General features: G+C 48.4%; 1 non-coding gene and 1 pseudogene across 1 annotated transcript; both read left to right on the top strand.

Moving 5' to 3' along the window:
- Nucleotides 1-3,428: 3,428 nt before the first annotated feature.
- On the top strand, nucleotides 3,429-3,616 carry LOC142653828 (U2 spliceosomal RNA). Its single transcript, XR_012848685.1, has one exon. It is a non-coding gene; the product is annotated as a U2 spliceosomal RNA (small nuclear RNA).
- Nucleotides 3,617-10,248: 6,632 nt separating this feature from the next.
- Nucleotides 10,249-10,450, top strand: LOC142654245 (U2 spliceosomal RNA; annotated as a pseudogene).
- The last annotated feature ends 3,339 nt before the right edge of the window (nucleotides 10,451-13,789 follow it).

Below are 13,789 nucleotides of genomic sequence, written 5' to 3'. Positions count from 1 at the left end.
TCTGTCCAGGAGCTCGCCTGCGGCCGCTTGTTGGTCGTAGACGGTTCCTGGGCAGGAGAGCCGATTAGGCTCATCAACGTGTACGCTCCCCCTATGAAGGCTGAGCGCCTGGAACTATTCCAGACCCTGCGGACCCAGCTCGCCACCACTAGGGCAGTGGTGATGGCCGGGGACTTCAACTGCCCCATCGAAGAGGATGGACGAAGTTCCGGCACTTCAATCAAACTGGATGTCAGTTCCAAACTGCTTATCGAGATGGTAACCGAAGCATCCTTGCAGGACGTTGTGGGCTCCATGGGGATTGGCTCTGTGAACTATTCATGGAGCCGACCCGATGGCTCACTTCGTTCTCGGATTGACTTTGTGTTCACCTCCCGGGCAGTCAAGCAGCATGGGCACTCCATGGTCCCCTGCTTCTTCTCTGACCACAGGGCCATTCTCTTCCAGGGTGCCATCGGCCACGGTTTTCCTCCCGGCCCTGGCTCCTGGAAGCTGAATTGTGCCCTGCTGGAAAGAGAGGAGGTACTGGCGGAACTTAGAGACGCCTATATTGTTTGGAGGAATGATAAAGTTTTCTTTGACAAAACCTGTGACTGGTGGGAATATGTTAAAGTTGAATTTCGTTGTTTCTTTCAGGCAAAAAGTCGTCAACAGGCGTGTGAGAGGAAGAGAGACTTCAGAGAGATGCAGCGTCAGCTGCGATCCCTGCAAGACCTCCTTCAATGCGGCTGGGACGTCAGGAAGGAGCTGGAGGAAGCCAAAAAGGGCCTGAAAAGGCACTTTGAGGAGGAATCCAAGCGAATTGTCTTTCGTTCCAAGGTGGAGAACCTGGAGAAGGGTGAGAAATGTAACTCGTTCTTTTTCAGGAAACTCCATGCCGGCCACACGCCCCTGAAGGAACTCCGAGATGAGACCGGAAACATGCATTCTGGGAAGAAGGAGGTGATGGGAGTCGTCACAGACTACTACCGAAGCCTCTACTCCCGGAAAACCACTGACCCCGAAGCCGCCGATAAATTCCTGTCAGGTATCACTAATCATCTTGATCCTGCAGGTACGGAGGCTATGGATGTACCCCTGACGGTGGAGGAACTGCTCTCTGCCGCTAAATCCTTCAGACCCGGTAGGACCCCGGGCAGTGATGGTCTCCCAGCAGAGCTCTATGTAGCGCTGGGGGACTTGATCTGTCCGGACCTGCTGGAGCTCTATGAGGAGATGGTGGTGGAGGGTAGAATGCCACCGTCCTTGAGAGAAGGCATGATCACGATCTTGTATAAGCGGAAGGGGGAGAGATGTGACCTGAAAAACTGGCGTCCCATCTCTCTCCTGAACGTGGACTACAAGATCCTCGCCAAAGTATTGACCAACAGACTGAAGGTTGTCATCGGACAGATCATCGGATCGGACCAAACCTGCGGCATTCCTGGCCGTAGGGTGGCCGACAGTCTTGCCCTGGTGAGGGACACGGTGCATTACATGCAAAGCCGCCGTACACACGCGGCCCTGGTCAGTCTGGATCAGGAGAAGGCTTTTGACCGGGTCTCTCACGAATTCATGGGTAAGGCTCTGCGTAGGCTGCGGCTTGGCAGGTTGTTCTGTTTGTATGTTAACCTGATGTATTGCGACATTTACAGCTCGGTGCTGGTGAACGGCTGGAAGACTGACCCCTTTCCTGTATCGTCGGGGGTTAGACAAGGCTGTCCTCTTTCACCTCTCCTTTTTGTTTGTGTTATAGAGCTCTTCGCAGAGGCTATCCGGCAGAATGGAGAGATCAGAGGGATCACCGCACCAGGTCCAGGACACTTCGAGGTCAAATGCTCGCTGTACATGGACGACGTGACCGTCTTCTGCGCTGACCAGAGTTCGGTGACTGCACTCGTCCAGACCTGTGAGGAGTTCGGACGCGCTTCAGGGGCAAAAGTCAACTGCGGGAAGTCGGAAGCCATGCTCTTCGGAAAGTGGTACCTGCCTTCTCCTGCCTCCTTCCCGTTTACTATCAAGCCAGACTTCATCAAAATTCTGGGAGTCTGGTTCGGTAAGGAAGGTGCAGCCCTAAAGTCGTGGGAAGAACGCTTGGCCAAAGTCAACCAAAGGATCGGACTGTGGAGCCTCAGACAACTCACTATTGAGGGCAAAGCAATGGTCCTGCGTAACGAAGTCTTGCCTGTGCTACAATACACTGCACAGGCATGGCCCCCTCTTGCCACCGTCTCGAGGGCCATTACCAGGACTGTGTTTCGCTTCATCTGGGGCTCGAAAATGGACAGAGTAAAGCGGACTGTTATGTACAAGGAGCCCCGCAAAGGTGGGAAGGGTATACCCGACATTCCCACTCTGCTGCGGATCGCTTTTGTATGTGACTGTGTTCGTAGGACTCTGAGGACAGCAAACGGCTCTGCGGGCAAGGCCATGTCCCGCTACTTCCTCCTTCCCCTCTGGCGAGGTTTTGGCTGGGACAAGTGGGACAGCTCCTTCCCTTACAACTGGCACGCTCCCTGGTTCTACGGAGATGTTGTCCGGTTTGTGAGGGAGCATCAACTGGAGGGTCTTAAGCCCGACTTGTGGAAACCTAAGACGATCCACAAGCACATCAGAGCAAAGGACTCACTGGAGTTTGTTCCAGGGCTTCATGCCGACACGTTGGAGACTGTTTGGACTAACGTGTCATCTGGCAGGTTGACCAACGGGCACAAGGACATTTCATGGATGGCCATCCAGGGAGGACTGCCTCTTAGGTCATTCATGCATGCCCGCAACCTGTGCAAGACCCGGTACTGCCCCAGGTGCCCCTTCACGGAGGAAACATCTTTGCACATTTTCTGGCAGTGCCCCTTTGCACAGGGTCTGTTGAAAGCCTTGGAACATGAACTCAAGGACTCAGTACCCAGGAACAGACTGTCGTACCGCTCGGTACTTTATGGACTATTTCCTGGGAATACCACGGATGGAGCAATCCAGGAAGCCTGGCGCCTTATGAACTGCTTTAAGGACGCTATATGGTTTGCCAGGAACCGTCTGATTTTGCGGAGAGAGAGTGTGTCCGTCCAGGACTGCCGCAGGCTGATCCACAGCCTGCTCAGAGACTATTCCACCTGGGACAGCCCGGACGTCGATGAGGAAGAGGACTGATACTCCCCTTCCCCCCACTCTCCCTTCTTGTGTGTTGTCTTTCAATAAAGCTTCGGGCCTGTGATTTCCCCCTTCCCTATCCCCTCCTACCCACTCCCCTATCACATCACTTGTCTGTAATGCTTTGTTGTTTGGCTTTAGTGAATGCAAGAATGTTAGTGTAGCATGTGGTGTAATGTATAGCATAGGCTAGCCTGTACTGTGTATTATACTGTCATGTTATGTTTGACGACTGTTATTATTTATTATTTGCTGCTTCATGGCTTGCGCTGCGTCGCAGTAATGTTTGTATGATGACGATTGATTGTCAATAAAGCAATTTTCAATCAAAAAATCTGTTCTTATCAGTTTAATATCTGATACGTCCCCTATCTGGGGACCATATATTAAATGGATTTTTAGAACAGGGAGATGGAAATAGAGCTTGCTCTGTCCACTCCACGCATTGACCTGGTATTGCAGTATTTCCAGGACCGGTGCACCCTTCCCTTATGTGTTGACTAAAATCAGATTCCAAAAGTGCTATTTGTGTTTGCTATTGTTTTTGTCTTTCTGATGGGATCTCCCCTTTTAATCCCATTATTTCAACACCTGTTGGACAATGCATTTGTACAGTCATGTGTGATAATGAGCTCATTTATTAAATGCAATTAATGAATACATTGCCACCTCTTGTTGTGTGTGTGTGTGTCTTCTGTGTTTCTGTGTTTCCGGCATTTCACATTGGAACAGCTCATTCACCTTCCTTGTCTTCTCTCCGCCCTCCCTCCCTCCTAGGTAAGTTAAAGAGCTGCACCTGAGCCAGCCACTGATTGATGCAGCACCACAGTCAAATAGTGGAGTGGAGTGGAGTAGGGGAACAGCAAACAGCCATTAAAGCAGCCAGCCGCCTACCCGCCACAATGGACCTACCTGTGTACACTAGATGGATGTGATGGAATGTACTGTCGTCCCTACATTTCAAGAAGAAGTAAGAATTGCAGTTGCAACAAAGCCTTGCTTGCCTACAAAGAGAGCAGCAATTTGGATTTGTTACTTTGTTACCTGGAAGAATAACAAACTGTGCAAGGATGGAGGTTGTAGGAGCAAGGAGAAGTTGTCTGTAAAGTTGGTGGATGCCTATTTTCCATTTTGCAGTCCCTTGTCTCCCTCTTGTGGCCTCCTGGAGGCAACTAGCTGTGCAAAAAAAAGACAGCCTGGCGGCCGGCTGTTGCAGTGTTGCCCTCTCAGGCAACACTGAGTGACTGACTGAGCCGCACCGTCTTATATAAAGTTCAGACGGAACTTTGCACGTGTCATAGTGGAGCCCTCAGGATTCCAGAGCCAGCTTTCTGACATCATAATGGGGCCTCAGAGATAAAAGCCTGGGCCCAGGCAGTGTTGGTCAGTGCTGCTCAGCAGGCAGCACTGGACTGGACTGGACTGGATTACAGCTGATACAAGGTGTGAAGGAACAAGGGGTGGCTGTGGGCATGCACTTGCTGCCGCTGCCAGTGTTTATCTGCATGGCAGGAGGGCATTTGGGCGTTGCCAGGAAGGCGTTTTTATGTAGATTCCTCCTCTTTCAGCACTGCATTGTGGTGCAAGCAAAAGAAGCAAATCCTGTCTGGCTTCCTCTCCGGCCTTTATTCACCTCCCTCCCGCTTAGTAGCTGTAAATGTGTGTGAGCCTGCAGGGCCCCATGGAATTGCCTAGGAGTAGGCTGAATCAATCGCTGCAAGGGGTGAACAGCAGTATTAGGCAGGCTCGGTCAACGCCCGGCCCATTCGGGTTATCGCTTCTCGGCCTTTTGGCTAAGACCAAGTGTATTTATACAGGAGGTTTTTAGTCAGAAGGTGCTCAGGTACCCTCTCTCTCGGCCTCGGGGGATCGTCCAGGTTCGCCTGGACTTCACCCCCGTGCTGCTATTTGGGAGAGAGGCTTAGTCCTGAGCAACGAGTTGCGATCCCCCCCCCAGCCCTTTGGTAAGTCTCAGGACCCCATAGGGCGCAGCAATTGCTGTGCGGTTCGGCCTGGCCACGGAAATGGCAGGCGAGCCTGATGCGGTGCCGGTGTATGCCCGGCTAAGGAACTCTGCCCGATTTATCGTGGCAGAGGGTGGAGGCGGTCCACGTGGCGTAAAGTTCTTGGTCCACAAGATCCTGGAAGAACTACTGGCGGTCCACAAGAATGAGATTCTGGCTATCCAGGACTACCCGAAACGAGGAATTTTCGACGTCACCTTTATGGGAGAAGGAATCCTCCGTGATGCCATGGACCGAGCTGAGAGGAGAAAAGGTGAACTCGTGGTAGCGGGAGTCCAGGTAGTAGAACATGCCTTCGAAATTACGAAACTCGTGGTGATTAAAATGTACTCCCCATATGTGAAGGATATGGAAGTGGCAGCATTCTTAGCTGCCTACTTCAAGAATGTCAAACTGTTGGGGAGAGTTATGAACGAGTGTGGAGTGTGGACCGTCAAGTGGAAGTTTTTAGTAACATTGATAAAGGACCCCTCCACCCAGGAAACGAGATTACCACCGGCTCGTTTTAAAATTGGAAATGTGAATGGCGACCTCTATTTTTCAGGGATGCCAAACTTCTGCAGGGCCTGCGGTACTTATGGACATACCAGTTTTAACTGCGATGTCACCTGTAGAAACTGTGGAAGCAAAGAGCACAATATGAGAGAGTGCTCACAAGAGAAAAAATGTAATTTTTGCCAAAAAACTGGTCATTTGTACTATTCTTGTCCCCATAGGTACCGAGGCGAAGAAAATGAGCAACCCGAGGCGCCCCCACGTGCTCCACCAGCGGACCAGTCCCACCCCCGGGGAGAGGAGCATGCCGGGGCCGCGAAGGAGCAGCGAGGCACCTGGGCTTCAGTGGTGCGGAGTAATGGAGCCAAAGCAGGTGCCTCGCAGCCAGCAACCTCTGAGGAAAGGAAGGAGCCCAGCGCCAATGACAAAAGGCAAGCTAAGCGGAAGGCGGAAAAGGAGCAGGCCACCAATGATACTGTGGCATCCCAGAGGGCTGGTTGTCCAGTGGGTGCCGGGCCTGCTCCTGTACCTGGGTCTCAGGAGTCTGACTCCGAGCAGGAGAACTGGGTAGCGGTGGGTCCCCGAAAAAAGGGAAAACAGGAGCGTGCTGGTAGGAGGGAATCAGGGGAGGAGCAGATGGACACATACGTGAAGAAAAGTGAGGCTCCTCCTAGGACCACCTCCTCGCCTGACCTGGTGAGGAGGGTGGGCACTGTTCCCTCCCAGATACCGGACACCCCGCCGTGTGCGCAACCTCCCCCTCTAAGACGGCGTCAACAGAGCCTGGGGGGAGAGGCGGGGCCCTTGGGGGACCCACCCGAAATGGACCTACGTGGTCACCCAGTGGAGACCCAGGTGACGCTAAGCGAGAGTGGGCTCCCCTTGTACGAGATAAGAGTTGCTGGCACGGCTCTCAGTGAAGGTAGTTCCTCTCCCTTTTCGTCCCTCTTTGCAGGCGATTCGGACGAGGGTGGGGATATGAGCGCAAACGAGAATTCTGGTAATGCTGGTGGAGGAAATGTCTGATTTTAAGTTCCACGAATATTTATTATTTTAAAATCAAGACGTTATTTTAATCTCCACAATGTCAGAAGTAAAGGGAATCTCCCTCAACGTGAGGGGCGCCAAGTCCAAAGTTAGAAGGGTTGCTCTCCTAAGCTTTTTAGCTGGCCTGGCAGCCTCTGTTTTTTTCCTGCAGGAGTGCGGCATTCCCCATATGATGAAGTACCATAAATACCAAGAGGATTGGAAGTATGGTCCATCAGTCTGGTCTGGATCTAACGAGTCCAGATCAGCAGGGGTCGCCATTCTTTTTAAGGGAAACGTTTTAATCGATTTTATCCAAGAGATTCTTCCAGGACGTATTTTATTGGTTAAGGCTTTTATTGACGGTGTGAAATGGCAGTTCTTAAATTTTTATGGCTCACCTGACAAAAATGAAAGAGAAGAAATGTTAGCGATTTTACCTCTTTTTATTAACACGACTGAGCCTTTTATCCTCGCAGGTGATTTTAATTGTATCCTGAGAGGGGAACGCCGGCTTACCAGTGCTACAAGCAGGAACTATGATAAGACCTCTGGACTGCTCAAAGATATGGTGGGTGATTTTAAGTTAAAAGACGTTTATAAAGAATGTAACAGGAGCAGTCCAGAGGAAGCCGGCGTTACCTGGAGCAACGCCACCTGTAGCTCCAGGATAGATTTTATATTTTGTAATGAGAATCTACTGCCTTTTAAATGTGAAGTTTTAACCAATGTTTTTTCTGATCACAAGCTTTTATCATTTTATGTAAAGCGTGATTTTAATAACATTATTAGTAAAAAGTCCTGGAAGTTAAATGTTTCCCTTTTAGATGATCCACAGGTTTTTACAGATTTTACTGAATTTTACAAAGAGAGTAGGCGGGTGAGAGACACGCGGGCTCCCATCACCACATGGTGGGAGAAAATGAAAAGGAAAATAAAAGAATTTTTTATTAAAAAAAGCGTGGCGAAAGCCAGAGAGAAGCAAGCTTTTTTTAAAATTCTCAACACCCGCCTACAGACCCTGTACAAGATGAGAGAGCATGAGATAGAGGTAAAAGACGACATCGCCAACTTAAAAAAAGAGATAGCTCAGTGCCTGGAGCAGAAAGGTAAAGAAATTATATTTCGTTCTAAAGTACAGCACGTGGAAGAGAACGAGACCTGCTCCAGGTACTTTTTTAAGAAAATGAACAATAAAAAAGCTATTCTTAAAAATATTGATGGGGTGTCGGATGTACAGGGTCTTTTAAGTAAAGTTCATGAGTTTTATACTGACCTTTTTAATGTGAAAACTGTGGATCGTGATTTTATGCGTGACTCGCTGAAGGAGATTACCACTGTTTTAGACCCTGTCTCCCAGAATTTTTTATTGCAGGAACTGTCGGAGCAGGAGATTTTAGAGACAGTGAAGAGTTTTAAAGCAGGTAAAGTTCCTGGCCCGGACGGTATACCCAGCGAGTTTTATGTCAAATTTTATGACATTTTAAAAGATGATCTCTTAAACCTTTTTACTGAAGTCTTTCATTCCAAGATGCTGCCTAAGTCCTGGCGGAAGGGTGAGGTCTCCTTGCTATACAAGAAAGGTGACATCGCAGTTTTAGAGAATTGGAGACCAATAACCCTTCTGAATAGTGACTACAAAATAATGGCAAAACTATGCGCAAACCGTTTAAAAGCCATAGTACCCCACATCATACACTCTAACCAGGTGTGTGGGGTGCCAGGCCGCAGCATCTGGGATAATATTAATTTAATAAAAGATGCGATTGAAGACACAAAATCTAGAAACGGAAAATTAGCCATTTTATCCATAGATTTTCAAAAAGCTTTCGACCGAGTATCGCACTTTTATCTTTTTAAGGTTTTAGAGCGGATGGGTATACCTGAAGGTTTTTTACTATCTATTAAAGCCTTTTATAAAGATTGCACAAGCAAAATTTTAGTAAATGGTTTTAAGACACAGGACGTTCTTTTAAACTCTGGGGTGAAGCAGGGGTGTCCCTTGTCCCCACTGCTTTTCATATGTGCACTAGAGCCTCTGCTATGCGCAATACGCCGTGATAAACAAATACGTGGAGTCCCCCTGCCGGGGGGAGGCGGCATAGAGGCTAAAGCAGTGGGGTACATGGATGATGTGGCGATACTTTGTAGGGACACTCTGTCGCTTCAGAAAGCCCTAAAACAAATTGAGTTTTATTGCTGTGCTTCCGGTTTTAGAATAAATTTCAGCAAAAGTAATATTTTAAGAATAGGAAGCATGGTTTTTAGAGACGTACCCGTTCCTGTGTCAGATACTATTAAAGTTTTAGGTATCTCCTTCAGTGAGCACGACAATGGTTTTATAAGTTGGGACATGGTGGCGCAGAAGGTAAACAATAAAATTTGTATGTGGAATATGAGGAAACTCACCATGGAGGGAAAAATTTTAATCATAAAAATGGTCATTTTACCCCTTCTTTTATATACAAGCATGGTGTTCCCTCCCCCAACAGTTTTATTACGAAAAATAACAAAAGCATGTTTTACCTTCTTTTGGAGTTCCAGGATGGAGAAATTGAAACGAGAAACGGTAATAAAGTCCAAACCAAAGGGTGGCAAAGATTTTCCTGATTTTAATAGGTTTCTTTTAATTAAGTTCTTTAGTTTCTGTTTTAATTCCCTTTTTAAAGAGCACTATTGGTCTTACTTTTTACGTTTTAATACTGGGTTTTTTATGCGGAGGTTTGGTTGGTTTAACATAATTTTATCCTCACCATACGCTTTTAAATTACCAGCTAACTACGTAATTTTAGAAAAAATAGTGGCTCTCTTCAATTTAAAAGGGAAGACCGTGAATGAACTTAAGAATAGCAAAAAACTAATAAAAGACCTGAGAGAGAGCGAGACGGTCAGCAATGTGGAGAATTTTAATACACAACGATGTGCTTTTATTTTCAAAATGATTAATGTGTTTTATCTTTTTAATACACAGATGGACCTGGCCTGGAGCTGCGTTCATCAATGTCTTCCATGCCGGGCATTCCAGTACAGAAGAGGATTCGCGAGGTCTGCCGTCTGCCCGAGGGAAGGCTGCCAGGCCGAGGAGACAATAAGACATATTTTTTGGACATGTGACTTTGCAAAAGAATTTTGGAAAAAATATTCCCTCTTTTGGTGAAGATGGCAGACCTAAAGGACTTAAACTATGAGGATATTTTATATGGACTTTTTGGATGCCCAACCGCGAATCAGAAAATAATTGCATGGAAGACGATGAATTGCGCCAAAGAAGCTCTGTGGAAGGCCAGGAACATCCTTCTTTTTAAGCACGACGTTTTATCGATTGATGATGTTTTAGGTCTTTGTTTTAGTGAAATGTATATTTATTTTTTATTAGACAAAAAAAGGAATGCCACCCTTCTAAATAAATGGTTTGTGACTGACTGGAACTCCAAATAAATAAAGATTTGCCCCATGTCCCCCTACATAAATTTTAAGGAAATTTGATTTTACTATTGTTACAATGTAAAAAAATTTTTTATCTATCTATGTAACCAAAAAGTATTTTATTGTAAAATTGAATTTTTTTATCAATAAATCATTGACACCCCTGCAAAGGGGTAGCCAACTGAAAAAAAAAAAAATCTGTTCTTATCAGTTTAATATCTGATACGTCCCCTATCTGGGGACCATATATTAAATGGATTTTTAGAACAGGGAGATGGAAATAGAGCTTGCTCTGTCCACTCCACGCATTGACCTGGTATTGCAGTATTTCCAGGACCGGTGCACCCTTCCCTTATGTGTTGACTAAAATCAGATTCCAAAAGTGCTATTTGTGTTTGCTATTGTTTTTGTCTTTCTGATGGGATCTCCCCTTTTAATCCCATTATTTCAACACCTGTTGGACAATGCATTTGTACAGTCATGTGTGATAATGAGCTCATTTATTAAATGCAATTAATGAATACATTGCCACCTCTTGTTGTGTGTGTGTGTGTCTTCTGTGTTTCTGTGTTTCCGGCATTTCACATTGGAACAGCTCATTCACCTTCCTTGTCTTCTCTCCGCCCTCCCTCCCTCCTAGGTAAGTTAAAGAGCTGCACCTGAGCCAGCCACTGATTGATGCAGCACCACAGTCAAATAGTGGAGTGGAGTGGAGTAGGGGAACAGCAAACAGCCATTAAAGCAGCCAGCCGCCTACCCGCCACAATGGACCTACCTGTGTACACTAGATGGATGTGATGGAATGTACTGTCGTCCCTACATTTCAAGAAGAAGTAAGAATTGCAGTTGCAACAAAGCCTTGCTTGCCTACAAAGAGAGCAGCAATTTGGATTTGTTACTTTGTTACCTGGAAGAATAACAAACTGTGCAAGGATGGAGGTTGTAGGAGCAAGGAGAAGTTGTCTGTAAAGTTGGTGGATGCCTATTTTCCATTTTGCAGTCCCTTGTCTCCCTCTTGTGGCCTCCTGGAGGCAACTAGCTGTGCAAAAAAAAGACAGCCTGGCGGCCGGCTGTTGCAGTGTTGCCCTCTCAGGCAACACTGAGTGACTGACTGAGCCGCACCGTCTTATATAAAGTTCAGACGGAACTTTGCACGTGTCATAGTGGAGCCCTCAGGATTCCAGAGCCAGCTTTCTGACATCATAATGGGGCCTCAGAGATAAAAGCCTGGGCCCAGGCAGTGTTGGTCAGTGCTGCTCAGCAGGCAGCACTGGACTGGACTGGACTGGATTACAGCTGATACAAGGTGTGAAGGAACAAGGGGTGGCTGTGGGCATGCACTTGCTGCCGCTGCCAGTGTTTATCTGCATGGCAGGAGGGCATTTGGGCGTTGCCAGGAAGGCGTTTTTATGTAGATTCCTCCTCTTTCAGCACTGCATTGTGGTGCAAGCAAAAGAAGCAAATCCTGTCTGGCTTCCTCTCCGGCCTTTATTCACCTCCCTCCCGCTTAGTAGCTGTAAATGTGTGTGAGCCTGCAGGGCCCCATGGAATTGCCTAGGAGTAGGCTGAATCAATCGCTGCAAGGGGTGAACAGCAGTATTAGGCAGGCTCGGTCAACGCCCGGCCCATTCGGGTTATCGCTTCTCGGCCTTTTGGCTAAGACCAAGTGTATTTATACAGGAGGTTTTTAGTCAGAAGGTGCTCAGGTACCCTCTCTCTCGGCCTCGGGGGATCGTCCAGGTTCGCCTGGACTTCACCCCCGTGCTGCTATTTGGGAGAGAGGCTTAGTCCTGAGCAACGAGTTGCGATCCCCCCAGCCCCTTGGTCTCTGTACGTCAAGGGGCGCAGCGAAAGCTGCGCGGTTCGACCTGGCCACGCTAATGGCAGGCGAACCCGATGCGGTGCCGGTATACGCCCGGCTGCGAAACTCTGCTAGAGTCATCTTGGCAGAGGGTGGAGGCGGTCCACGAGGTGTCAAGTTCCTCGTATACGAAATCCTCGAGAAGTTGCTGGCGGTCCGCAAGCATGAAATTTTGGCGATCCAGGATTACCCAAGGCGTGGAGTTTTTGACATAACTTTTGTTGGAGAAGGTATCCTCCGTGATGCTATGGACAAAGCTGAGAGGGAAAAAGTTCAACTCACGTCTTTGGGAGTCCAGGTAATAGAGCATGCTTTTGAGGTAACCAAACTCGTGGTGATTAAGATGTATTCCCCATATGTGAAGGACCAGGAAGTGGCAGCATTCTTAGCTGCCTACTTCAAGAACATCAAGCTTATGGGGAGAGTTATGAACGAGTGCGGTGTGTGGACCGTCAAGTGGAAGTACTTAGTGACTTTGATAAAGGACCCCTCCACCCAAAATACGAGACTCCCACCGGCTCGTTTTAAAATTGGAACAGTGAATGGCGACCTCTACTTCTCGGGGATGCCAAACTTCTGCAGGGCCTGCGGTACCTATGGGCATACCAGTTACAACTGCGATGTCACCTGCAGGAACTGCGGAAGCAAAGAGCACACAATTAGAGAATGCACAGGAGAAAAAAAATGTAACTTTTGTCAGAAAACTGGTCATCTGTATTTTTCTTGCCCCTATAGGTACCGAGGCGAAGAAGATGAGCAACCCGGAGCGCCCCCACGTGCTCCACCAGCGGACCAAACCCGTCCCCAGGGAGAGGAACAGACCAGCCACACGAAAGAGGAGAGAGGTACCTGGGCTTCAAAGGTGCGAGGGACTGGAGCCAAAACAGGTACCTCGCAGCCAGCAACCTTGGAGGATAAAGGGGAGCCCAGTGCGAAGGAAAAGCGGCAGACTAAGCGGAAGGCGGAAAAGGAGCAGGCCGGAAAAACTGAGGCATCCCAGAAGGCTGGTTGCTCAGGGGGTGCCGGGCCTGCTCCAAGCCCTGGGTCTCTGGCATCCTCGTCGGAGGAAGAGGACGAGGTGCCGGTGGGTCCCCGTAAAAAAGGGAGGCAAGCCAGAGTCAGTAGGGGGGAGACAGGGGAGGAGCAGATGGACACAACGGTGAAAAACGATGCGGCTCCTCCTAGAACCCCCTCCTCGCCGCGACTGGTGAGGAGGGCGGGCACTGTTCCCCCCGTGGAAACTGACACCCCACCTTGTGCGCAACCTCCCCCTCCAGAAGGGCCTGCACGGTCCCAGGGGGGAGGTGCGAGCCCCCTAGGGGACCCACCCGACCTAGACGGTCAACCGTTTGAGACCCAGGGAGATCCGAATGAGTTTGGGCTCCCCGTACGCAGAAGTTTGGTTGCTGGCGTTACCCTCAGCGAAGGTAGTTCCTCTCCTTCGTTCTCCCTCCTGACAAATGATTCGGACGGGGGCGGGTATCTGAGCCCAAGTGAGATATTTGGTATTGCTGGTGGAGAAAATGTGTGATTTTAAAATACCGCTACTATTTATTATTTTAAAATCAAATACGCATTCAAAACTCCACAATGTCTGAACTAAAGGGAATATCCCTCAACGTGAGGGGCGCCAAGTCTAAAGTAAGAAGGGTTGCTCTCTTCAATTTTTTATCTTGCCTGGCAGCCTCTGTTTTTTTCCTGCAGGAGTGCGGTATTCCCCATACGATGAAGTACACCAAATATAAAGAAGATTGGAAATATGGTCCATCCGTCTGGTCTGGATCAAACGAGTCCAGATCAGCAGGGGTCGCCATTCTATTTAAGGGAA

The sequence above is a fragment of the Rhinoderma darwinii genome, chromosome 5 (genome assembly GCF_050947455.1).
Source record: "Rhinoderma darwinii isolate aRhiDar2 chromosome 5, aRhiDar2.hap1, whole genome shotgun sequence".
Classification (NCBI taxonomy): domain Eukaryota; kingdom Metazoa; phylum Chordata; class Amphibia; order Anura; family Rhinodermatidae; genus Rhinoderma; species Rhinoderma darwinii.
The sequence above is the reverse complement of the archived record's forward strand: the minus strand, read 5'-3'. Positions and strand labels throughout refer to the sequence as shown.